This window comes from Melospiza melodia, unplaced genomic scaffold (assembly GCF_035770615.1).
Source record: "Melospiza melodia melodia isolate bMelMel2 unplaced genomic scaffold, bMelMel2.pri scaffold_18, whole genome shotgun sequence".
In the NCBI taxonomy this organism is placed as follows: domain Eukaryota; kingdom Metazoa; phylum Chordata; class Aves; order Passeriformes; family Passerellidae; genus Melospiza; species Melospiza melodia.
This window is the reverse complement of record NW_026948525.1, coordinates 16245693-16270852: the sequence shown is the minus strand read 5'-3', so window position 1 is coordinate 16270852 and position 25160 is coordinate 16245693. Positions and strand designations below refer to the sequence as shown.

At 52.1% G+C, this 25160-nt stretch overlaps 1 pseudogene; it reads left to right on the top strand.

Annotated features, from left to right (window-relative positions):
* Positions 1 to 19351: 19351 nt before the first annotated feature.
* Positions 19352 to 21781, top strand: LOC134433396 (serine/threonine-protein kinase pim-1-like; annotated as a pseudogene).
* The last annotated feature ends 3379 nt before the right edge of the window (positions 21782 to 25160 follow it).

The window sequence follows — 25160 nt, the reverse complement described above, 5'->3', positions numbered from 1 at the left end:
GAACTACTCCCTTTGTTTCTTTTGCCACACTAGACAAGAATGGTCCCCCACAGCTTCATGGACAACACAGTCATCTCCTTGCAGCTTATCAAAGACCAAGAAACAGGCAGACTCAGAGCACCTATCTGCTCTGCTACCGGCTGCTCTGCCTGAAGGGGCAAAAGAGCAACCTGGCAACAAAGGCACCAAAATCCCTGACTTCAGGCAGCAACTCTACATCCCCAGTGTGTCTCTGAAATAGTCCCAAGTAAACACACCCAAGAAGTTTTTGGGGAGCACAAACAACTTGTGTGGTCAGATCAACATTTTTTTTGTGCCTGCAGCAACTTGGCCAGTGTGTGAAGGGGGACAGGTCTCTCCACGCCACAGTGTCCCCTGTGTTTACAACAAGGCTGAGCACAGTGTCTTTGACATGCTCCCTCCTCTGGGAACAGGGAGCCTTCGTGCTTCAGGCTGGCCCCTATAAAAATGCCAGGAAGCTGGTCCCTAAACATGACAGACCAAAGCCCATTGTCCAGCTGTCACAGGCTGGGGGCAATCACCAGGCCCTGGCAGGACTCCAGCACTCAGCATCCTCAGCCAGCAACAGCAAGTGCTGGCTGGTCAGAAACTTGCAGCTCTGCCCTGCACTAAAGACAGCAGCACACACAGCTGGCACTTACTGGCTCAGAATGTTCAGGCTGTGCTGTGAGCACAGCTGGAGGCTGGCGCTCATCCACCTCATTTGCCTCCTCTTTGGCCTCCTCTCCATGAGCAGAGGGAGCCAGAGGAGAGACTGCTGTTGGTTCTGTGATCTGTGGACAGACAGCAGTGTGAGGGACAGAAAGTTACCTATAATTTATACCCTTATTTCTATTCAGCACTTTAATCTATTCAGCTCTATTTCTACAACCAGCTCTGCTAAGGACAAATCAGAAACTTTGGTAACAATGGGATTCTAAGTCAGTGCAACTAAATTTAAATGGGCCAATTCAACAGAATTGCTAATAGTTCTGAATTAGACATTCCGCCCTGGCTACTATCAAGAAGCAACATTCTCTCTGCAACATGAGCTTTTCATTCCTTGAAAGTTCTGAAATGGAAAATTAGGAAATAGCCAGTGATGCCTTTGTTATTGCTGCTGCAGACATGGATATGGATTTTCTTTCAGCCTACCCAGCTGGCCCTCTACACTCTACTGCCACAGACCAAGCTCACAGCTTGCTCTACAATTCCTAAGCACCAGGAACATGAAATGTTCCTTTCTCACTCACCTCAGGATCAGCACCTCTGAATACACGCTTCAGGTGACCTGGAGTGGGCAAGGGAAAATGAACAAGTGCTGTGAGAAAACTGCCTGGGCTGCTGAATCCCACAGAAGAGAAGTCAACCCAAACAGAGAGTATTTTTCTTTATCAACATCCCTCCACATGACATAGTTCTTTCACACAGCCAGCAAGAGATCAGGACAATAATCTTGGTTGTGCCTACACTTTGGCCTGTCTAGTCAGTAAATGAATACAAACATGATAAAGAAAATGCAAATTGTTCAACACTCAATGCTTCTGTTCTGTCCAACAGATAAAGCAGCTTTTGTTCTCTTGTCTTTGAGGTACTTTTTTCAAAAAAGAAGTTGCATGCACTAATTCCCATTAAATTGCTGAAAACAGTCACCCAGAGAAGCTTGCCCCAAATCCCCCTGAGCTGTGGCAGTTCTATTGTGAAACAGCACAGCAGCAGCTCCAGGCTCAGGAGCAGACACTCACTGCTTTGGCAGTTGCACTTCACTGCAAAGGGAATCACTCTTTTAGCACTCAGTCAAGGGTCAAAACGGACAGTCAAATCCTTTCATTACAAAATTTAGAATAAAAGAAGCTTTCCCTGAGTTCTGGGGAGAACTACAAAGTCTTTAGAAGGCCTTCTGAGAAGGCCTCCCAGGCTGCATTTTGGAAGTTGTCCTGCTTGTCCCAGCAACCTGAGGAAATGACAGACTCTGCTGCCACAGACTCTCCCGTGGAGGGAACGGAGCCCTGCAGGTTCCCCTGCAAATGCTGCCCCTGTGGCTACAGACACCCCCTTTTTAGCTGAACCTCTTGACAGGAGCTTTACCAAACCAGAGGCATCCTAATTCTCTTTCTCTTTCAAAATCAACTCAGTCACTAAGAAAGAGCAAGAAGACATGCAAAAGCCGGGTTAGGTTACACCCTAGCCTAAATAGAGTTGAAACCTCTACTTACTTGCCAGGCTGGTAATGAAATAGGCGGAATAAACAGTGCCATACATGGTGCAAACTGCAGCAGCGAGTTGCTCAATCATTGTAGCACTGTGCTTCAATTTTACTCCAACCAAGACTCCTGTCAATGTGCAGCTACACGCTGACAAATGTCACAATCAGGAGGATGCTCCTGATCTGAGCAACCTCTAGGACTGCTCTGGTACTGAGGCCTTCCGTGCACCAAGGCAACCTTCTGATGTCACCACGACAATGTGGCAACCATGCCCTGATATCACAAAGAAAAGTATGACAAAGCAAAGCATCACAAAGCATGTTAGTCTGTGAATTTATGCAAAGCAATAACCAGCCTTTCCTACAGCAAACACAAAATGGCCTCGGAAGTTCTCCTCTGACACAAAGCAGCACAAACTCCCCCCGTGGGCCAAACCCTGTTGTTCAGGGATCCAAGAGGAACTCCAAGAGTGCCCCAAGCACCTACAGCCTGTAACCCAGCTGAGCATTCAGATGGGACACAAGCAAAGGAAACCAGACCAAGAAAATGGCCCAAAGCATTGCACAGAAGCAGGAGAGAAAGCCCTATTGGCATAGCAGCTGAAGTAATTCCTAACAAATCACCCCATATATCTGCATGTTTATAGGATGTTTCCATGGCTGCTGTGTATGTACATCTCTTCCTCTGCTCTTTCTTCCCCTTTGGCAGCAGTTGAACTGGCAGCATCTGCCCGCCAGCAGCAGCTGCTCCCAGCTGGGAACGCCACTGGCGGTGCTGATTTCCAGAGGCTTCTGTGTGCCAGGGGAAGCCAAGGCAGGAGCGGGTTGAACAGTGCTGGCGCTGCTGCTGCTCTGTGCCAGAGAGCCCCGGCTGGGCAGGGCACGGTGCCCACTGTGCTGCGGGCTCCTTCTCCTGCCTCAGCTGGGCACACCTGGCAACAAGGCATGACAACCTGTGGGCAAGCCAAGGGGTTTCTGGGGCTGCACTGCTCTGCACATACCCAGCACACCTGCAGCACACAATTTTAACCCTCAAATAGGAAAACCAAAGGAAAACAGCTGGAAAAGATTTCATTTCAACCATTCTTTATGCTTCAATAGAAATGACCAAAATGAAAGTTACCGAGCTGGGCCGATCCACACTGCCAGCTCAGTGTGAGAAAAGAGGCATTACTTTATTTCAGTGCTGGGTGCGTGGGAATCACTGCCCTGAAACATGCACACCCACGTGTTAGTATCCATGGAACTAAGACATTACTTTCATTACTTTTATTCATTACTTTGCTCAAACTCACAGGCTAAACATTCTCACAAAGTATTTGACATGTTTAAATCACTTCCCCAAAATTACTGACATTTAGAGTAGGGGTCTCTTGAGGGTCTCTGCTGGCCATCTGGTGAACATCCCATTCCTCAAATTCTCCTCCCACGGTTAGGAGCCTTCTTCTCCTTGAATGCATTGCAGCTACCTCCTCAGTAGGCCCACTGTCTTTATTCTCAAGGCTAAGACATCCACTTGCACACATTAACCACTGCTGTGAGGGAAGGTACGACTAAGCACTGCCTGGTAAAGCTTAACAAATTCACAATTTGTTGCAAGTCAGCACTTCCCCAACATCTCTCGTTCCTTCTCTGGGAATCAAACACGAGCATTTTGTGATCACTGAGCCCAAGGCCGCCTCCAACCCTCCTGTCACCCAGCAGCCCTTCTCTCCTCACAAACAGCAGGCCCAGCAGTGCCTTCCCTCACTGGCTCCGTCACCAGCTGTGTCAGGAGTTCTCTGTCACACACTCCAGGACCATCCTGGACTGTTTGCTCTCCGCTGCACTCTGTTGCCAGCAGACATCCCCACCCTGTTCCATGCCCCTTGCAGAGCCCTGCACCTGCTGTCCATGGGCACCTGGAAGGGGAGGCACTCACGGCAGAGATGCACCAGCTGCACTGGGCAGGAACCAAAACCCTCTGGCGGCACAGCTGCTGGCCTGTGCCTGGCACAGCTCTGCATGCCCCACTCCTCACGGGCTCTGGGCTGGAAATGCAATTGCACTTTCTGCCCCATGGAAAAACAGCAGGGTGCACAAACAACGGCCAGCAGGCCACATCCCAAAGGCACTGCAGCATGGAGCTGAGAAGGAAGAAGACCCTTACCCAATTCCTAACCATACCAAAACCACCATAATGGGGACTTTTAATCTTCTGAATGTAGAATTGATTCACAGGGTGACAAGGGAACCTTCCAATGGAGTTGAAGTTTGGTAGAGTTTTTATTCTGAGTCCTACTCAGACTGTTGACTTGAAATTTTATTTTAAATTTTTTTTTAAAGGCTGTGCAGTTGTATGGTTTTGTTCTAATACCAGAATGGCTAGATGAAATGTACTGGCATTTTAATTGCATCCAAACTGATTAGTCTGTAAAAGCTTTCCTGCAGAATAGCCACTAAACAAGAAATTCAAATCTGTTTACTGTTTACTTTGAAAATTTCTACTAAACTTATCAGACAATGAGGCATTTTTAGTTAGACTATAGAGCAAATTAATTCCTATGGATAACTTGATTTGGATAAACCTGTTGATTTCAAATTAAAACTGCCAGCACGTACTAAGTGGAAATCTGAATACTCACTTCTATGAGCTCTGAATTATTAGATAGTCATTGTTCGCCATATTAACAAAAATTACATTCTGGCTATTTTTTTTACTTACAGTCAGCTCTTCAACACTCTTTGTAACACCAGAAAGAGTTTGTAGCAGTGTGAACCATGGGTTGGTGGAGCATTGCAGAAGGCTCCCATGCCAGCACTAAACGTTCACATTTACCATGGCATCCCTTCTTGCCTTTAATTCCAAGCTACAGCTCAGTTCCTCCAGTACAGATTCACACTTGTAGTCTGTATTTGCAGCTGGTTCTTACTTCCCTGTCCAGAAAAAAAATCATGCTGAGATCTCAAATCAAAATAAAATGAGGAGAGATTCAGGTTCTGGACAGGTATAGCAAGAACTAAGAGATTTTTTTGCAAATATGTTGAAAAGCAGTTTGTAGATGCTGCAAAAACGGCAGATTAAAGACTTGCACTCTAACTTGCAAGCTGAGGTTTGCCTGTTCTTTCTGGACTGATTTCTTGAGGCCAGACACTGAACCTAATCAGTAAGAAAATCAAAACCACAGGAGTAGTTTGGAGAATATTGTAAATTATTCTGTCATGGTGCTTTTTGCCTAAAAGTTCTGGCCATCATCTGATTGGAGTAATTAGAGGAGATCGAAGCCATCACACTCTGCCTGTGCACACAATTCCTTCCCAGGAGTAATCCATGAAGCAATGCTGACAAACCCACACCAGCAGCTGCTGCCACACAGTCATGAAGCAGAGAATTTGTATTTCTGCTACACTTGGACAGCTGAAGATGCCTCTGCTGAGCTAATTTTAGTGACTCCCCACCACAGATGAGACCTTGTGGTCAGTCTCCAACAAGTCAGGGCAGTTAATATTCTGCCTAAATGAAGTAAGTCTAGCAATACATAGACCATGGAGCCTGAGGAAAGCCAGCAGTTGTGGGAGATTTAATTTGTTTCTATATATTTCTTTTTACTAATTTATTGCAGTCAATTATTTAAAGAATGCAAACTTATGGCACACTGTTGGCTGGAAGGTTGGTCAATCTTCCGTTCATGACTCCTCTGAAAGCATCACCCCAGTGTTTTTATCAGTAGCTCTTCCATCATCATGGCTCACACAGCATTTCCTGCAGCTCTTGCTGGAGCCAGGGAAAGGCACCAGGAGAAGGGGGAGAAAGCTGTGTGCAGAGACTGTGTCAGCTACAGAGACATTTGTTTCCACTGATTTGGCTGAATGGCTGCAGGAACCTTGCTGGCACTGCTGGCGGGGTGGCCTTTTGCAGGGCTGGGCAGAGTTTGGGGCCCAGGATCCATCCTCTTGGTGGGACACCAGGGTGAGCAGCCCCTGTCCCAGCCAGGAGCAGAGGTTCTGTGGCTCTGCCCTGGGCACAGGGACCTGCCACTGCCCTGAGCTCCTGCCGCGGCTCCTCTGGGGCAGCTCCTGCTCTGCAGCGATGATGGACGCAGCTGGGGGTGGCTGCAATGGAGGGGGGCTTCCAGTGGGCTCTGTTGGTGTGCCACACTGGAGCCAGCAGAGTTTCTGGAAGGAGTCTCCCCTTGTGAGCTGCTGGAGCTGGCACTGGCCAAAGAGCCGCTGTGTTCATCCCTGACAGGCCCAGAGCACAGCAGCCTCTGGGCCTCCTTGCTGCACGATGGCAGTGAGGAGCCATGGACCAGAGGTTCAGTATGTGTGACTCAGTTTCCTGATAAACTGTGCTAAGAAAACCCTGCATCCCTCCTGCCAGATCTAAGGCACTCCAAGAAATTTGTTGGCACATTGGGAACTCAGAATTGTTTGCATTTTGAACAATTGTCTTATGAGTGCTTTTGATTGTTTTTGTCATTTTGTGTTGATTCAGTTGATCCTTCAGAGAAGCTTTCCTAATAATATAAAACATGGGGAATTGTGGAGACCCTGGGGGGCCATTCCCTGGTCTAGGGAGACACAAGAAGCTTCCCTCAAAAAGCTGTTAGACCCCATTGGCTCCTTCCCCTGTTCCTGTGTCTGTTCCTGCGTTCCTGAGCCACACCTTCCCTATTCCCTGATCAGCCCCCTTATCTTTGTACTGCCCCGAGATCAGGGTCAGCCCCCAGGCCCCTGTGGAGACAAACTGAGACCCTCTGTGTATGGGTGCTGGGACCTGAACATCTCCCTGCACAGCTGAATGAAACATCTGTGGAGATTATGCAAAGGTCCTTTTTGCTTCTTTACCCTGGACTGTGCTAGCAGCAATTCAGACTGCTACAGAGGAGAAGCTGCAGTACTGGCACCAAGATTTTGGCAACTTGACCACAGGCACAGAGGGCGTGCAGGATGCTGCTCTGTGAATTCCTTAACCAGCCATCTCTGGCGCTGGCATATTCCCTCCAGCTTCTGCTGCAGCCAGGGCCACCTTTGGGCCAGTAGATGACACTGTTATTTGAAAAATTCGGCCCACTCCTTGGGCAGGAGGCCATCCACAGACTCTGGTCCTGCAGCCCCTGCTCAGCTGGGGACAGTGTTCCCTGTGGGGAAGATGGAGCAGCCATCACAGGGTCTGGGGGGCTGTTTTCAGCAAGGTGACCAGGCTCTCTCCCTGCTGGACTCCAGCAATTGTTTGGGGGAGCTGATGGCACATTGTATGTAGTCCTGTTCATCCTACTCAGAAAACCTGACAGCTTCTATCATTCTTCTGCAAAGTGGGCATGCTGGATTTCTCTTTGCCCACTGCAGGATGCAGCCCAGGCAGAACTGGTGGTGACGGGGCAGAAAAAAATTCACATCCTTCTTAGTGACCTGGCAGATTGGGCAGCTCCATTCTGTCCCCATGGCCATGTCTGTCTGTCCCAGCAGCAGGGAAGAGCTGAGGACCATGAGCTGCTCTCATCAGCAATCTTGCTTGTCCAGAGCCCAAGCTCGAGCCAGAGTGGTCCAGGCTCTGTCAGTGCCCAAACATACGCAGAAAGGGATGTTGTATCACAATCCATTCCTTGGTGAAGGAGGTCCATAGCAGCCCCAAGAGGCACCTCAGACACTCAACAGTCAAGGCAGTAACATATGGACAGGACACAGATGGCAGTTCATGGCTGGGAGAGCATTCGTAGACATATCCAAGGACAAATTTCCCAGGAACTCTCCACAGCTCTGGGATCTGCCCATCAGCTCTGTCAGAAGCTTCAGCAGAACAACCAAAGTCCTAAAAAGCAGCTTCCAGACACTTTTCCTACCATCCTGCCTGAGTAGCCGGGTTGCTTGCTGCAAAACACTCTTTTACTCCTCTTCCCCAATGCTCTGTGGACACTTGCAGCCAAAATAAAAAGCTCCTGGCCCTCTGTGTGATGTGATAATACAGCTTTTATATTTCCATGCTGGGATGAAAGAAAGCTGTGCTGTGGGTCAGGAGAGGCCAGGACCCACTTGGCCTTCCTGCAGGCTGAGGGGGTCCCAGCAGACATCCTGCTGCTTTTTGGGGAATGTGTGAGGGGGAGTGGAGGGGGTGACAGAGAGGCCGAGATCATAGAGTGGAAACTGAGCTCCAGAGTGGTAGTGCAGACTCTCCCTGCTGAATGCCTGCTGGGGCTGGCAAAGAAGGAAAATGCCCCAATAACAGCCCGGTGGCACTGTGTCTCAGGGACAGGTACAGGGAGGTGACAACAAACAGCAGCATGGCCCGGTCTCACAGCTCCTAGGAAGCAGTGACAGAGGGGCCTCATGTGCCAGAGATATCAGAAAGGCTGTCTTCTCAAATGGCCACTCTGAAACCCCTCTCTTTGCCTCTTGGGTTTGTGAATGCTTTTGACAGCCACAGCATCCTGGGGCAACGCGTTCCACAATTTCATTAAGGGCTCCTTGAAAAGCTCCTCCCACTGTTCAACTGAGCTGCCAGCCTGGTCATTTCAGAGGGTGCTGCCTTGGTGGAGAGAAAAATCAATCTTCTGCCTTTCAGGGAGCTGAAGGAGGAGGGACTCTTCACCATCAGACACCTGGCTGGATCCCATTCAGAGGTCCTGCTTTGTAGATTTGGTGAGGTTTGCTTGGCAGTTACCAGCGAGGTGAGAACATTGTTCTGAATTGTCCCCCATACTTCATACACGGTGTGTAGAGTAGGTATGTGCATGTTCATCCCCATGTGTGCTCAGGATCTGCCTTCATTTCTGCCTGAGATTTCTAGTGTCTGTCAGCTATCTGTAGGATCTGTGGGCACATGCAGCTGTATTTACTGGCAGGTCAGGTATCTGACACTCATCTTTGAGTGTGGAGCCTTTATAATGCAATGTGCAAATGCAAAAAACTGAGACACTAATGACGTTATTTGCCAGAGTCCCAGTCTCTGCCCAAGCTGTAATTCAACACTGCAAATTATTCTGTAGACCTGAGCCTGTGTTTTCTGTTTCCTGGCTGAGTGCTTCAACTGCTGGTGCTGCTTTTTTGAATGGGAGCACCTGACTCTTTTATCTTTACCACTTGTGCATTTATGATTTGAAAGCAGCCCTTGCTTTATTTTCTAGTAAAAGGGCCTAAAATCAAAGCTGTGGACATTTTAGAAGGGTTAAGTAGAACACTTAAAGAAATTTTTATTTTAGGCCTGCAGTGAGCAGGTCTGAGGCCAGAAATTGGTGCCAGAGTAAGTGCCTTTCTGTGCTTGTGCTCTTCTGCTCTTCTTGTAATTTTATGTTCCTCTGGACACAGTGGGATGTGTTGTCAATTCCTGGGACTTCTGTTGAAGGCAACTGATTTTCTTTCCAAGGTGATTCTTATGTTTCCCCTCTTGATTTCCCCAGGTGACCAACCTCCATTCCAAGGTGTCCTGCTCTGCCATTGTCACTCTGGGAGAGCTCTCTGTGACCTTGAAGAAGGACATGGACTCTCAGGTGGATGAGGTTGCTCGGGTCCTTCTCCAGATGGTGTCCAACTCCCCAGAATTTGTTCAGAAAGCAGCCAGTCAGACCCTGGGGATCATGGTGGAGAATGTGACTCCTGCATGAGCAATGACTGCTCTCATGGACATGGGAGTCAAGCAGGTTCTTCTTCTTTTAGTGATATTCTTCACCTTCGTGTGTGTGGGAGGGAGAAGGGATGAGACAGAGAATGGGAATGGTTGGAGGGAAGGGTCCTGTATCCTGCATCTTCTGTGAACTCAGTGACTTGATTCTCCAGTCAACCTCACTTCTTTCCTCTTGTCACTTATTTCTGCCCTCCTGCAGCCCATTAGTTCTCAGAATCACAGAACTGTAGAATATGGGGAGTTGGAAGGGGCCCATCAGGACCATCGTGTCCAGCTCCCGGCCTTGCCCAGAACAGCCCAAGGGTCACACCAAGTGCCTGAGATTGCTGTCCAAATGCTCCTTCAATTCTGTCAGGCTTGGTGCTGTGACCACTGCCCTGGGGAGCCTGTTCCAGTGCCCAGCCACCCCCTGGGTGAAAAACGCTTTTTCCTGATATCCAAACTAAAGATCCTCTGACTCAGCTTCCTGCTGCTTCCTGGAGTTCTCCCAGTCTGTCAGATTTTCCTAGATGTGGTGACTGATGGGGAAGTGAAAGTGCCTGCAAAGGCCAAGGATAGAGCCTTGTGCTTTTGTGAGCAGAGGGGCAATTGCAATTGCAGCTGTGAGCAGTGTTTGGTATTTCACATCTCTAACCACAGAGGCCCTGGGAAAACCATGTCTCCTCATGATGCCACTAACTTGAGAAATGAGGAGGGTCCTTGCTGGGGCGTGGAGCACATGGGGGACAATCTGCTGGGTGTGGCACAGCCTGCACAGCAGGTGCAGCTCCTGCCAAAGGAGTCTTGTATGACTGTCCTGGCCTTAGAGCTCTACTTTCTATGCGAACTGATGTTTCATGTTAGCCTTGAGAAGATGAATCACTTTACAGGCACCTCCACAGGCCGACAGCCATGGGACAGTTGGAGCAAATGCTGCCTTAAATGTTGGTGCTGGACCTGATAGTTCCCAAGAGACACTCTCTAGAACAGGACAGCCTGGCTAAACTGTCTGCCACCCTTTCCTCAGCTTTGCAATAGGGTAAAACATTCAGATGGATCTATTGCCAAGCCCCACAGAAGAAACAGGCTGCATTGCTGGATATTCTGCAACTTCATAGCCCACAACGTGTTTTCCCTGCATTTGTTGTTTCCCAAAGTTCTGCAGATTTGGGGATACATGGCTGAAAAGAGCCTCAATCCTGCTGCAGGTCTCTGTGGTGTGCATCTGCCCCCGCTCTCTCCATTGCTCTTCCTAGTCATGGCATGGGGGCCTGGAGCAGCTCCAGATTAATGACAAGATGAAGGGCAGTCATGGCTCAGCCGCATGCAGAGGTGAGGGGGGAGCTGGGCCAATCTCTGCTGGCAGGAAGGGTCTTGTGGCAGCCCAGAGAGGCTGTGCACATTGCCAGGGAACAGCTGTGCCCTGCACGTGCCCCTGCAATGAGCTGTGCTGCTGCCAGTGCCCCTGGAGCTGTGGGGCTGCTGAGCTGTGGGGCAGGCAGAGGAGCAGGAGGGTGCGTGTGCAGCTGAGCCATTCCTGGGGAGCACAGGGCTCTGGGCTCCCTGCTGTCCCAGGGCAGCCCAGAGGCCAGGCTGGGCCTGTGCCAGCTCTGGGCAAGTGGCTCAGGGTTTGCCCTGGCCTGCCTCAGTGTCTGCCAGCAGGAGCATGTTTCCCTGTGCAGCTGTTTGGACATTTCCAGGAAATGTGTCCCAGGAATTATGGAGCTTCAGATGCTTAGGTTTACATGGTGGCCTCTGTTAAAGTTTGCCTCTCTGTTAAACTTTGTGTCTCCATTTTGCAGATCTGGCTGGTTACAGTCCTACCGAGAAGTTTCCTTGGGAAGAACACAGTTTCCATTGGAAGAACACTTCTGATGTTCTCTCACCCACAAAGTCCTCGCCTCCCGTCCAGAAGAGCTCTCTTTCCTCCAAGCTCAGGAAGAATCTGCCGCCTGTGTGAAGAGTGTTTGAAGAATAGGATTGATGCGTTAGGCTTGATAGTTACAGATGTACATATGTTCTGATCTTTAGATGTAGTTTTGAACTAATGTGTTTTGATTCTGTCTTTAAGTTTTGATGACATGTTTTTAATTCTATATATTTCATTTTGATGATGAAAAAAAGTAAATAAATAAACAAAATTGAAAAAACCAAGAGGAGAATGTGAGACCAGGACCTGCCAGCCTAGAGATTATGGGAGTGCAGCTCACTCGATGTGCCAGTGTCTCACCACATCCTTTCCTCACTGGGACTCTCCTCTTCCTCTTTGGCCATCTTTTCTTTGTGTCATTTGTGCTGCTCTTTGTTACTTGGCATTACAACAGGGCCACCATTGACCTGTCTGGGGGACAATGGATCCAAAAGATCCTATCTAGTCAAAGGTTTTCTACCTAGGTGTGTTCTGTGCTCACCAAAGGCCTGAGCAAAGAAACCAAGAGAAGTGTGCCCAAATCCCAAAGCTTTGCTCCTTTGCAATCTCCCACAGATCTGGCTCACAGGTGTCTTCAATCACAATTCCATAGGTAAGAAGAGGTCATGGATTTCACTGGGAAATGATGCACTGCTTTGGCAATCACCTGTATGTGTATTTATCCGGGACTGCAGTCCAGCTGTGTTGTTTGCACATTGTTTGCAGAAGGATGAGTGCACTGGGAGGCCAATAACGAGTGACAAGGGTTCCTCCAATCTGCACTGCAGCCTGGCTGCCATTCAGCCCAGAGCTAGGGGATCATTTGTTCCCATGGACCAGTGCTTGCCAGTGGAATGAATTCCTGTACAGCTGGAAGAAGCAATTCTGGATTCAGCTCCAGCTCTTGGTGGGCTGCATGATCCTTGACAATGCTGCCCTTCCAGAAATTATTCTGCAGTTTCCTTTCATAGTCATTTGAAGCTTTGAAACTTCACATTTCAATTTGCTTTGCCTTAGGGAAAAACACTTCTGTGCCCAGTACAAACTGTAACCTTTTGACAGTAAAGTCCTCAGGGTTGCCAGCTTCTGATGTTACACAATGTCACCTGGCTGCATGTGTTTGCTTAGCTCTGGGTCTAGTCCCAGCCTAGTAAAGCTCAGGCAGGGAGGCACATTGCAGGGAAAATTGGTCCATGAGCTTATGGGGTTGCCATCAGCAGCAGAGTCAATGTGCCCTGTGGGGATTCCTCTGGAGACAAAATTAGGGACCTACTCCATGCCACAATATTCTCTTAGATCTTTCTGAAATATCCTAGAAAAGGCTGTGAAACTTCACATCTCCTTGCACGACCAGTGTTTGAAGAGGGGCGTTTTTGTCCCTCCTCAAAGTCATTGCTCTTGCACACCAGAAACATGAACATCCACCAACAGGAATGATGCATGGTCCTGCTGCTGCTGCTGCTGCTGCTGCTGCAGAGCACTGGGCAGTGCAGACCAGGGTGTTACTAATACGAGCACTTAGTTAGCATTTCATGCTCCTTCAAGCTGTCCAGATCTCAGGGCTTTATGTTTCAAAGCAGCCACTGCACCATCTCTAGGGAAGAACAGGAACTGGGAAACAGCGACTGCCAGCCTTGCAGGGGTGTGGGGGAAAACCTGAAGTGTCGGCATCAAAAGATGAATGGGAAGAGTGTAATTGCCAAAGCAAACGCTTTGTTAGGATAGCAGGAGCAGTTCTTTACTGCATGCTTGCATGAAGATCATTTGGGATCTCCGTTTTGTGTCTCATGCAGAAAAGGAGCTCTTAATAATACCACGCTACTTAAACCAGATTGGGATGCAGCTCTGTAGTGGTTCACAATGAAGCAGACTGCCTGCTGTGTCACTGCCAGCCCTGCTGAGCCTGCAAGGGACTGTAGTGTATCCCATGCCTGTTTTGCCTCAGGGCAAAGCTTGGTTTTCCTTATTAGTGTGGAGTAAATACAAGAGTAATAAAATGGACAATTAAACTGGCCACTTTGGAGGATATGCTCATGCTTTCACACATCAGTCCTGTACCTCATGCTCCCAAGGCTTGTTACTCATCATTAATTATTTTAACAAAAAACTTTAGCTCTCATGTTACATCTGAATAAAACTGCATCAGATCATCAAGAATTCTGCTGTGAGGAACAAGACAAGAGCCTTCCAACACTCACTTGCAGCTGTCCTGGATTGCTGCAGCCCTTTGTGAAAAGCTGCTGCAGACAGAGTGTTTGGAGTTGGTTTGGGCCTTTATGAAAGATCTGTGGAGCAGTGTGCAGGGCTCTCCTGGCAGGAAACTGTTTGTCCAAGCCCAGGGACACGGTGGTGGCAGGAGCGGAGCGGCCCCGCTCCCAGCCCGAGAGTCTGTGAGCTGAGCCACGCCGGGGAGACAAGGCAGCGAGGGGCTCCAGCCCAGCTGCTTCACTGCCCTGCCCGCCCCATGGAGCTCTGCCATGGGAGAAAGCCGACGCCGGACGAGTCCCCGAGCTTCCATCAGCTGCTGGAACTGTTCCGTGACAGCTCCTTTTCTTCCGAGAGAGACCCCGGCGCCTTCTTGTGACGCGTGTCATGGGGGGATTCTGTTTGATAATAAACTGTTGGGGGTTTTCCACTTTCATCTATTAGTAATAATTTCCTATTGCTGGAAAGGGACTGTTGGAACACTTCAGAGGAAATGATTTATTGCACAATATCCTGTTTGAAGTTGTCTGAAACTGTGTGAGACAGATGGCTTCACACAGGAGCATCCCCAAGGCTGCTGAGGGGAAGGCACAGAGGAAGACAAACCCAGTATTTCTGAGGGAACTCCATGACACAAACCCAACCTGAGTTGTCAAACAGCAGACCTGATGTTTCAGGACATGGGCCAAAGGGGAAACCTTTCAGTGTGTTTGGTCCAGCCTGGGTTATGCTCAGGGCAAAGGTGTGTCAGTGTGTTGGATAATACTCTTTTCCTGACCTAGAGATGGGGACACTGAGAGGTGTTTTAAAAACTTTTATTCCATTTTCAGTCTCATGAGAAGGGTGAGACAATACAGATGTTATAATTCATGCCATCACAATCAGAAACCAACTACTTCCTAATTATAATACACTATAAGCGTTTCTTGGTCTATCAGCCTTTTGCCATGCCATGTTGTAGATGCCTTAAAGCCAACGATTTAAAAATACTCTTTGTGGGTCCCACTAAAATACATCTTTAATAGCTCTGTTTTTCCAAAGTCTTATTTGCAAGGCCATCTTTTGAAACTTTTTTCCAGCTCCATTTCTCTCTCAAAAATATCTGTCCTATTCCATGGAAATTTTTAAGTTAGCATTTCTTGTCTCAAGATTTATATACAGATTCATACTTTGTGGGCCTTCTATTAGGCTCTAAAAACTTTCTACAAATCCATTTCCCACATCAGTGCACTTGGCTCCTTCTCTCCTCATTGTGCCTGGCAAGCACAGGAGCCCAGAGCTCCTGCAGAACCCATCACAGCACTCTCAGTGGGAGCAAACTTGTGTCCAGTCCTCACCTGGAGCTGCGGTGCCCAGCATTCCACCACTCTGGAATGAGGAACTGTTCCTGCTCTTTCAGGAGGAGCTAAGGAGCTTTGGCCTTCAGATCAATTGTCTGCAGGCTCCTGCAGTGCCTGGTGCTGCTCCCTTGCCAGAGGGAACCCCAGGCCAGGGGGGCACATCTGGGCTGCTGTGTCTGGCTCTGGGGCTCCCTGTTCTGGGCAGTGAGGAGGAGCTGCAGAAGCTCTGCAGGACTGACAGGAGGGGCTTTGGGGCTGCCAGGAGAAGCTGAGCGACCTGGGCTGCTGGAGCTTCTGAAGAGGAGGCCCAGGGCTCCTCTTGCAACTGCTCCAAGGGTGGTTTCAGAGAATCCCAGAATCAGCAAGGGTGGAACAGGCCATGGAGATCATCAATTCCAATCCGTGCCCTGACACCACCTTGTCTCCCCTGGGCCTCCTCTTCTCCAGGATAAACAACCCCAGCTCCCTCAGCCACTCCTCACAGGACTTGTGCTCCAGACCCCTCACCAGCCTTGTTGCCCTTCTCTGGACACGCTCCAGCTACTCCATGTCCTTCCTAAATTGGGGGGCCCAGACTTGGACACAGCACTCGAGGTGCTGCCCAAGCAGTGCTGAGCACAGGGGAAGAATCTTTGCCCTGCTCCTGCTGGCCACACCATTCCTGATCCAGGCCAGGAGCCATTGGCCTCCTTGGCCACCTGGGCACACTGCTGGCTCATGTCCAGCCTGCTGTCCATCAGTCCCTGCAGGTCCCTTTCTGCCTGGCTGCTGTCCAGCCCCTCTGGCACCTTGTTGAGGGAGGGAGGTAGGGACGGAACGGGTCCAGATCCAGTCCTTCCTGAAATGTGGTGTTTGCTGGCACTGCCAGTACCCAGATCTTGATATTTCCCTATTCTGACACAGCCCAAGTGCAGCAACTTGCTGGCAAAGAAAGTCAAAATCAAGCAAAGACCTGGTACCTACAGCAACCCGATCTCGGGTTTGCTGACACTGCCAATACCCAGATCTGGAATGTTTCAGATGCCTGCACAGCCTAATTCCACAGTTTGGCACAGAAAATTAGCATCTGGCAATTTCTCAGTGCCAGCAAAACCAGGCTGCAAAAAATGCAGCAATTTTCTGGAAAGAAAGCCAGAACCCAGCAGCTTCCCGGCACTGCCACCAGCACCACCCAGGTCTGGTGTTTGCTGGGCAAGTGCCCAGATCTGGAAATTTCCCAGTGCTGGCACAGCCCAAGTCCAGCAATTTGCTGGCACAGAAAGCCAAGATCTGGCAATTTCCTGATGCCAATACAGGTGCCCAGACCTGGTGTTTGCTGCCACTGCCAGTGCTCAGATCTGGATATTTCCCTGTTCTGGCAGAGCCAAGTCCAGCAATTTTCTGGTCAAGAAAGCCACAACCTGGCAATTCCCTGCTACTGTCATTGGCAATGCCAAGATCCGGTGATTGCTGGCACCACCAGTGCCCAGATGCAGGAATTTCCCAGTGCCAGCACAGCCCAAGTCTAGTAATTTTCTGGCAAAGAAAGCCAAAACCTTGCAAATACCTGGTACCTACAGCAAGCCAGTCTTGTGTTTGCTGACACCACAGTGTCCAGATCCAGAATTTTTCACGTTCCTGCACAGCATAATTCCAGCAATATGCTGGCACTGAAAGTTAACATTTGGCAATTTCCTGGTGCTGGCACATTCCCCACCCAGATCTGGTGTGCGCTGGCACTGCCAGTGCCCACATCTGGCAATTTCCCTCTTCTGGCACTGCCCATGTCCAGCAATTTGCTGGCAAAGAAAGCTAAAAGCTGTCAATTTCCCCTTGCCAGCACTGCCCAATCTGGAGTTGTCCGGCAGCAGGATCCCAAGAAATAAGGAAGGAAAGAAGGAAAGAAAAGAGGAAGGCATCCAGATCCAGTCCTGCCTGGAGCCTGGAGCCTGAAATGGGCTGTTTGCTGGCACTGCCAGTGCCCAGATCTGGAAATTTCCCTATTCTGGCACAGCCCAAGTGCAGCAATTTGCTGGCACAGAAATCCAAAACCCGTGGCAGCTTCGTGCTACTGGGCCTGGCACCGCCCCCACATCTTGTGTTTCATGTAACCAGAACCCAGATTTGGAAATTTCTCAGTGCCAGCAGAGCCCAAATCTGGCAGATTTCTTTCTCTGCCAATGACACCACCCACATCTGGTGTTTGCTGGCAGCACCAGCGCCCAGATCTGAAAACTTCCTGGTGCTGGCACAGCCCAAGTCCAGTGATTTGCTGGCACAGAAAGCCAAAATTTGGAAATTTGCAGGTTCTGGCTCCAGCACCATCCAGCTCTGGTGTTTGCTGGGACTGCCAGTGCCCAGATTTGGAAATTTCCCGATGCCTTCACAGCCCAGGTCTAGCAATTTGGTTTTAGCTAGTTTAGGAAGAGAAGTTCCTCAGAATGTGACTTTCCTTTTTCTTGGAAATGTTTAAACCTGCTCTGGACTGAAAACCCAGACAAACACTGGCAGCAGCTCAGACCTGTGGCCCCCTGAGCTCTGGGACGCTGCATTCCAGCACCAGAGGGACTCAGGAGAGACCGAGTGAGCCAACTACAACCCACAAAAAGGACTTTCTGAATTTGCCATCTCTTCAGCACTGTCAGAGGTTTTATTTAATATTATTCATTTTTCATGCTTGTGAATACTTTACTTGTTAAATAAACTGGGGTTTTTTCACTTTTCTCAAGGGAAGTTTTTCCTGAACTAGTAGGGGGAGGGGCTGCTTGACCTTGCTTTCTAGACGGGCCCCTTTTGGAGGTTTCCTCCCAAAATTTGCCCTAAAGCAACACAGTCACAATGAAAACTGCACCAGTGGCATAATTTCCTGGTAGCAAATCTTGTGACAGAAGCTTGACCTTGTTCTCCATGAGAGATTTTTGGGAAGAGCAGACAAGAGAAGATTCCTGGAAAACTCAAACAGCTTTCCAGATGTGAAATGAAAATGAAAGAAACAATCCATGATGTTTTCCTCTATTAATTTCTGTGCTCCCCTTTTCCATGTTGCACTACTTCTCCATCCCAGTAATTCCAGATGCACCTCACCTCTAAGATCGGTGACTTACAGATTTTTAGACACTGTAAAATATCATGAGCCACACAGAGTTTTCCTTCCTCTGTTTTTACAGGAAAGTAACGCTGGAGGTGTGAGTGCAGTGCTGGGGTCAGTTAGGAATCCTACCCCAAGGGAAGGTGGACCGACAGTGTTTGCCCCTCAGCAAGGACAATGCACAGCAGCAAGCGAGGGGATCGCTGTGCCAGTGCGCAGGAGTCAGGGCTCTGCATCCGGGCTCAGCGCTGCAGAGTTCCCGTGTTTGGACAGACGGAAGGGCTGTCCCCGGGGCGCGCGGGGCTCGAACGTGGGGCTCGTGGGGTGAGCGGGGAACGGACACGGGGACGAACGGCCCCGGTGCCTCAGTTGCAGCAGCGGCAGCAGCAGCGGCGGCGGCAGCAGCGGCGGCAGCAGTGGCAGCAGCAGCAAACAGATACTTTCGAACACTCTTTCTCTCTTTCTTTCTTTCTTTCTCTTTTTCTTTCTCTTTCTCTCCCTTTCCCGCTGTCGGGCACCCTTCTCTCGGGGTCCCTTGCCCGGCGTCCCTCTCCTCTCCCCGTCTCCCTCTCCCCTGCCGGGCCGGGCCATGCCCCCGGCCCGCCCCCGGCCCCGGGCGGGGCTGCCCCGTGCCCGGCCCCGGCCGTCCCGCCGCGGTCTCGCCTCCGCCCGGCTCTGGCCGTGCAGGCGGTGGCGCTGCTGGGCGGGCATCAGTGCGTGGTGCGGAGGCGGCATCGCCGCCCTTCGGCTCCGCCTGGCCCGAGCCCGGCCCCGGCCCCGGACCCGACGCAGGCTCCAGTCCCGACCCCGGCCCCGGCTCCTCCCGGGGCCTGCGGAGGACACACGCGGCGCGGCCGCTCCCGCCGCTTCCGCTGCGGCTTCCCCGGCCCGAGCTCCGCCGCTCGGCAGCGCGGCCTCCGGCCCCAAGCCGCCGGGGCCCGGGGCGGGTGGGGATGCCGGGCCCGGGGCGGGTGAGGGGCGCTCGGGGGCCGTTGCTGGCCCCGGGCCGAGCGCTGACAGCCGCGTCCCGCCCGCAGGGGAAGCGCAGGAGGCCCTGCAGGAGCGGTACCGGCTGGGATCGCTGCTGGGACGCGGCGGCTTCGGCAGCGTCTTCGCAGCCACGCGGCTCTCGGACGGCGTCCCGGTGAGCGGCGGGGCCGAAGGCGGGAGCAGGCGGAGGGGGCGGAGGAGGGAGGAGGAGGAGAAGGTCGGGGCGCGACGGGACGGGCGTCGAGCTCAGCCCGCTGCTCTCCCTCGCTCGCAGGTGGCCATCAAACGCGTGCCGAGGGATCGCATCCGGCACTGGGGCGAGCTGGTGAGTGAGCGGGGCCAGCGGCAGCAGCCGGGCCGTGCCGGGCGGCGAGGAGCCGGGGCCCGGCACGGTGGGAGCCGCCGTGAGCCCTGCGGGGAGAGCGGGCGTGGGTTGAGCGGAGCATGCAGAGCATCCCGGGCTGGCTGAGGGCTCCCAGAGCCCCGGCACGGCCTCGGCCCCACTGACGGCGTCGTGCTCCTCCCGCAGCCCGACGGCACCAGCGCACCCCTGGAGATCGTGCTGCTGGCCAGGGTGTCCTGTGGCTGTGGCGGTGTCATTCAGCTCCTGGAGTGGCTTGAGCTCCCCGACAGCTTCCTGCTGGTGCTGGAGCGTCCGGAGCGGTGCCAGGAGCTCTCGGGTTTCCTGGCGGAGCGGGGGTTCCTGCCGGAGGAGGAGGCGCGGGGGCTGTTCCGCCAGGTGCTGGAGGCCGTGCGGCACTGCACCAGCTGCGGGGTCCTGCACCGGGACATCAAGCCCGAGAATGTCCTGGTCGACCTGGCCAGCGGGCAGCTGAAACTGATTGACTTTGGCTGTGGCGCCTTCCTCCAAGACACAGCCTACACCCAATTTGCAGGTGAGCCCTCGCAGGGGATGCTCCTGGGCATCTCGTGGCCCAGCCTGGGTGCAGCACTGGGGCTTCCCCCTATTGCAGCCGGGATGGGATTGATGCTAGAGCCGAGTTGATTTGGGTGGGGTGTGAGGGCAGCCAGCTCCCAGCCCTGCTGACAGCCTTCAGCACCCACTGTGCCCTGGGCTGGGGCTGGAGCTGGGGCAGCCAGCCCAACACAAACCCCCATGGGGGCAGCAGAGAGGGAGGCCTGACCGCGTGCCCCAGATGGTTTGGTGTGCAGGTGAGGAAGGGCTGGACTGCTCCGCTCTCCTTGTCCGCCTTGGCTTATTAACATTTTTGGGGGCCGTGCAGGTGGGGAGGAGAGTGGGTTTTCTCCACTACTGGGTGGGTTTTTCGTTTGTGTGTCATGGTTGGGCTTTCCCAGGGATTCTGCTGCCCTCTTCCAGCACCAGTGGCTTCTTTTCCAGCCGCGAGTTTGTGCACAAGTCCCAGGTGCTGGCGAGAGGGCAGCACTCACCCCGTGTGCCTCTGGGGCAGCCCCCACATGCCCAGGGATGCTGGGGCCGGGCTCTGGGAGCAGCAGCATCCCCCTGCTGAGCTGTGTCTGTGTTCCACAGGAACCCTGTCCTACAGCCCACCAGAGTGGATCCAGCACCAACGCTACCACGGCGAGGCAGCCACGATCTGGTCCCTGGGCCTCCTGCTGTGCCACCTGGTCATGGGGAAGCACCCGTTCAGGAGGGGCCAGGAGATCATCCGGGGGCGGATCTTGTTCCCACGATGGCTCTCTCAAGGTGGATCCTAATCTCTGGGCACGGGGGCAATGCCAGTGCTGGGAGACAGCAGCAGGCTCATGGGCAAACCACTCTGGCAGCTGCTGAGCAGGCACATGTCCTGCTCTCCTGCTGTCCTTCAAACAGAGCATCCATGGGGAAGTTTAGGCCCAGCTCTGGTCACACCCAGCATGACCTGGGCATGGGAACAGGAGGGCAACTTCTCCAACTGACTGGTGATTTCTGGTTTCTCTCCCCAGAGTGCCAAGATGTTATTAAGAGGTGTTTGTCCATGCAACCCTCAGACAGGCCATCCTTAGAAGAGCTTTTCTGTCATCCTTGGGTGAAGGGTGTTTCCCTGCCCTAGAAGACTGAAGAAATCAACGTGCACAGTTGGATCCAGGGGCCTGGCAGGTACCAGCACCACGCATCTCTTGGCAATCAGTGGCAAAGCAAACCAGGCTGGTTTTGTCCTGCCTGTAGCTCTGAGCAGGGGTCAGCAGAAGGGAACATGCAGCTCTTGGGCTGGAGCTGAGCTGGAGACCCAGTGTGACAAGCACTGGTGGCCACCATCCCCGCGGTTTTGTTTGTATGGTTCATGGATGGCTGGGGCCCTGGGCAGAGCCCTGAAAGCCTGGTCTGACCCCAGGGAAGGGAAAGGAGCCCCTGGAGAAGCTGTTCCAAGTGGGGCTGGTGCTGGAGACACCAAGGACAACCTCAAGGATGACAATCTCTTCCTTGGCCTGGCCAGCTGAAGATGATGGACTTGGATTCTGGCAACTTCTTCAAAGCCAGGCTCCAGGTCCAATTTGCAGGTGAGTCCACAGGCAGGGGGTTGCTCCCAGATCTGGGCATGGCACAGCTGGGCACCAAAGGTTCCGCCTTAGCTGGGGCAGATGCAATTAATTCTTCAGTCAGTTGCCCAGCTGCTTTTTTACTCTGGGCAGCTGCTGAGGGCTGGATGTGCCGTGGCTGGCTGCAGGCTGGGCACATGTCCTGCCCTCCTGCTCTGCTGCCAAAGGCAGCAGGGATGGGCAGCCCTGGGCACAGCTCTGGGCACAGTCAGCATGGCCTGGGCACCGCAGGCCTTGGCACAAGGGCACAGGAGCCCTCAGCTGACGGGCGGTTTCTGCTTTCTCTCCTTGCAGCCGGGCTCTGCGGGTGCTGAGGCTGCTCTGGGCTCTGCCAGGGCTCTGCTGGGCTCAGCCCTGGGCCCAGCTGGGCTGGCTCTGCCCTCACATTGCTCTGACAGCTCTGCAACAGACGAGCCCCTTGCGAGCACAGTGCCTGAGCTTTCTGCTTTGGCAGGTGAGTGAGACTCTGCTGCAGGCCCAGAGATTGCAGCTGGGGACACACATCCAACTGGCAAGGACCCAAAATCTCCACAGTCCCAGCTGAATGCCTGGATCTGCACAGGGTGTTTTGTCTCTCCCACTCTTCCTTCTTGATTGGCTGGAATTGTGCAATTGCACTTTCTTCCTCCTCTAAAAGTGCCATGAGTGGGCCAAAGCTGGCGAGTGGGCCGTGCTCCTGAGGCAGTGCAGTCTGGAGCTGGTGGATGGAGAATTGCCCTTCTGCACTTCCACACCAGAGCAAAAAGCTGTCAGTCGGACTTTGTGACTCTAAGAGATCCCTGACAGTTTCAAAGGGAATGTGCAGCCCATTCCCAGGCTGAGAAGGAAGGTCATCTTCTAAAGGATTTGGGCTTTGACAGAGTTTCCATTCCCAGTCCTGCTTGGAGCTGGAAGGGCACATAGCCTTGCCTCAACCACAATTTAAAATAACAATATTGGAAACAATCCCCAAAAACTTTTTGAAAAGACTGCTGAAGTCAGTACGATGGATCCATGCCATCAGCACATTTACAAAGTAAATAACTGAGTTTTCTTTCAAAAGATCAGTTGCCTCTTAATTCAAAGTTAGAGAAGATTTTTCACTGCACACTTGGGTTTTGTTTTTATCTTTCACATTTTATATAGTTTTTGATTACTTTTTCCTTTCAGTAGAAAACATGTCCTATAAAAGGAGTGTCGTTTGCTCCTGGTTCCTGTGTGAAGCAGCTCCCTTCCTGCTGGCTGAGCTGCTCAGGCAGAGCCCGGCAGCTCCTGGCCCTGCAGGGCTGAGGCTTTTCCCCGTTGCTGGGCACAGACTGATGGAGCAGCACTGCTGAACACGGGCACACAGAGGGACCAGCAGCAGCTGCCTTTGGCCACCTGAGGCTCCAAGGCCCAAACTCTGAGCAGCCAGGGCTGGAAGAGACTGGCAGGATCTGATCCCTGACTCTGGGCCAGGGCTGCACAAATGACCCCACAGCAGCAGCAGCAGCAGATGGAGCTGACTTTGAGCACAGCCCCTGCCCCTCTTCCCTCCCGTGTGCAGCGGTGTCACAGCAGCCTGAGGCACCTGGGAGCCCCCAGTGGCAGCAGGGACTGGAGATGGCAGCCCTGGGCTCCTGGAGGCTGTGCAAGGAACGGAGCTGGGCATTCCCTGTGCATGGGGAGCTTCCAGATGGAAAAGGCTGCTGTGCCCAGGCAGCTGCAAGGGCACAGAAAGGAGGGTCTGGAGCACTGGATCTGTGCCAGTGCCACAGTCCTGGCGAGCCCTGGGGGAACGGAGGGCACAGCAAGAGGGACAGAACCAGGCAAGGGCAGAGACTGGAGAGAGCCAGGCCTGGGAGCAGGAGCAGCTGCTCCATTGCACTCTTGGAGAAAGCTCTTGGCTGGTTCAAAGCGCTGAAAGGCGTGAAGGGCAGAGAGGAGGCCACAGCAAACAATGCTCCTGTTTGCACAGCCTCCCCTCTCCGTGTCCCAGAAGGAATTGCATGGACTGTGTTCTTCTCTCCAAGTCATCTCGTTCAGCATGAGCAGCTCAGCACCCGGAGCTGAAGGAGCTGAAGCCTCAGGCCACAGGAGCTGGGCAAGAGGGAACTTTTGGAGCAAAGGAATGCTGCTAAAATAGCCCCAGCTGAATGCAGTTGATAGAATCATGGAATCACAAAATCCTTTCCGTTGGAAAAGCCCTCTGAGCTCAGCCAGTGCAGCCGCTCACCCAGCAGTGCCAAGCCCAGCACTAAACCACATCCCTGAAGTGCCAAGGCCTGGACACCAGCCCTGAGTGAGGCCTGGACAGCAGGCCCTGAGCCAAAGGTGGCCTCTGGATGAACCTTCCAAGCAAACGTTATCTTTGTATCTGCTCCCTGATGAAATATGCATGGTTATTAGGCCCTGTAATAGATGTAGCCACTCATTAGTGGGACATGTATTGACCTTTGTGTATTTAGAAGCCAGACAAGGCCATGAAATCTGACATCTGGCCCTGTTTGGGGCTGAATGGTCAAAGTTACCTCCCTTGGTTCCTCCTTGCGCCCTGGCCAGGCTTTGGGAGGGACCCAAGGGGAGGATGAAAGCAGATGTTGCCACACTAGCAGTGCCGTCAGTTTTTTCATTCAGCACTGTCAGAGCTGGGCCCTCACCCAGCGGGGTTGGAGCCTCACCTGGGGCTGGAGGCACCTGCAGGAATTCCGAGTGCCCAGGAGTGGCTCTGCAGCCCTTGGCTGTGACAGCTTCCCCAGCTGCTGTGTGGGTCTGGGGGATGGTAAAGGCTGAGGGTAAATGCTGCTGGATCTTTCTTAATCACTGCAGGCAATCTTTGGTGGGGATGGTAAAGGCTGAGGGTAAATGCTGCTGGATCTTTCTTAATCACTGCAGGCAGTCTTTGGTGGGGATGGTTGGGTGCATTGCTGAGCTGCTCCTTTTGTGATTCTTTGCTGCTCTGAACTGCAGGAAATGACACTGATTCATTCAGCTGGTGTCTGTGTCTTTGGTGCTGACCCTGCCCACTGGCAAAACAAAACTGGCACAGTCTGGCCAGATGCCAACAAAATTTCACTTGTTCAATTTAAATTTGAGGAATCAGTGCCATCAGAAATTCCCAGCTGGGAAGCCTTTCCCTGGAGTTCCCTGGCTCTGGAGTGAGCTGAGGTCGGAGCCCCATGGGAGCAGTGGGGCAATCGGGTAAAAGAAGCTGCACCCCTGGATGTCTTCAAATGCATCCAAAAATTGCATATGGAAAAGGAAAAGACCTTGTGAGTTTGGGCAGACAAAGCTGGATTTGCTGAGAGCACATAGGAAACAGCACCTTCAGGAGGAGCAATTATTGTTGGAATGCTACCACATGGAGCAACAGAAGAAGGTTTTAA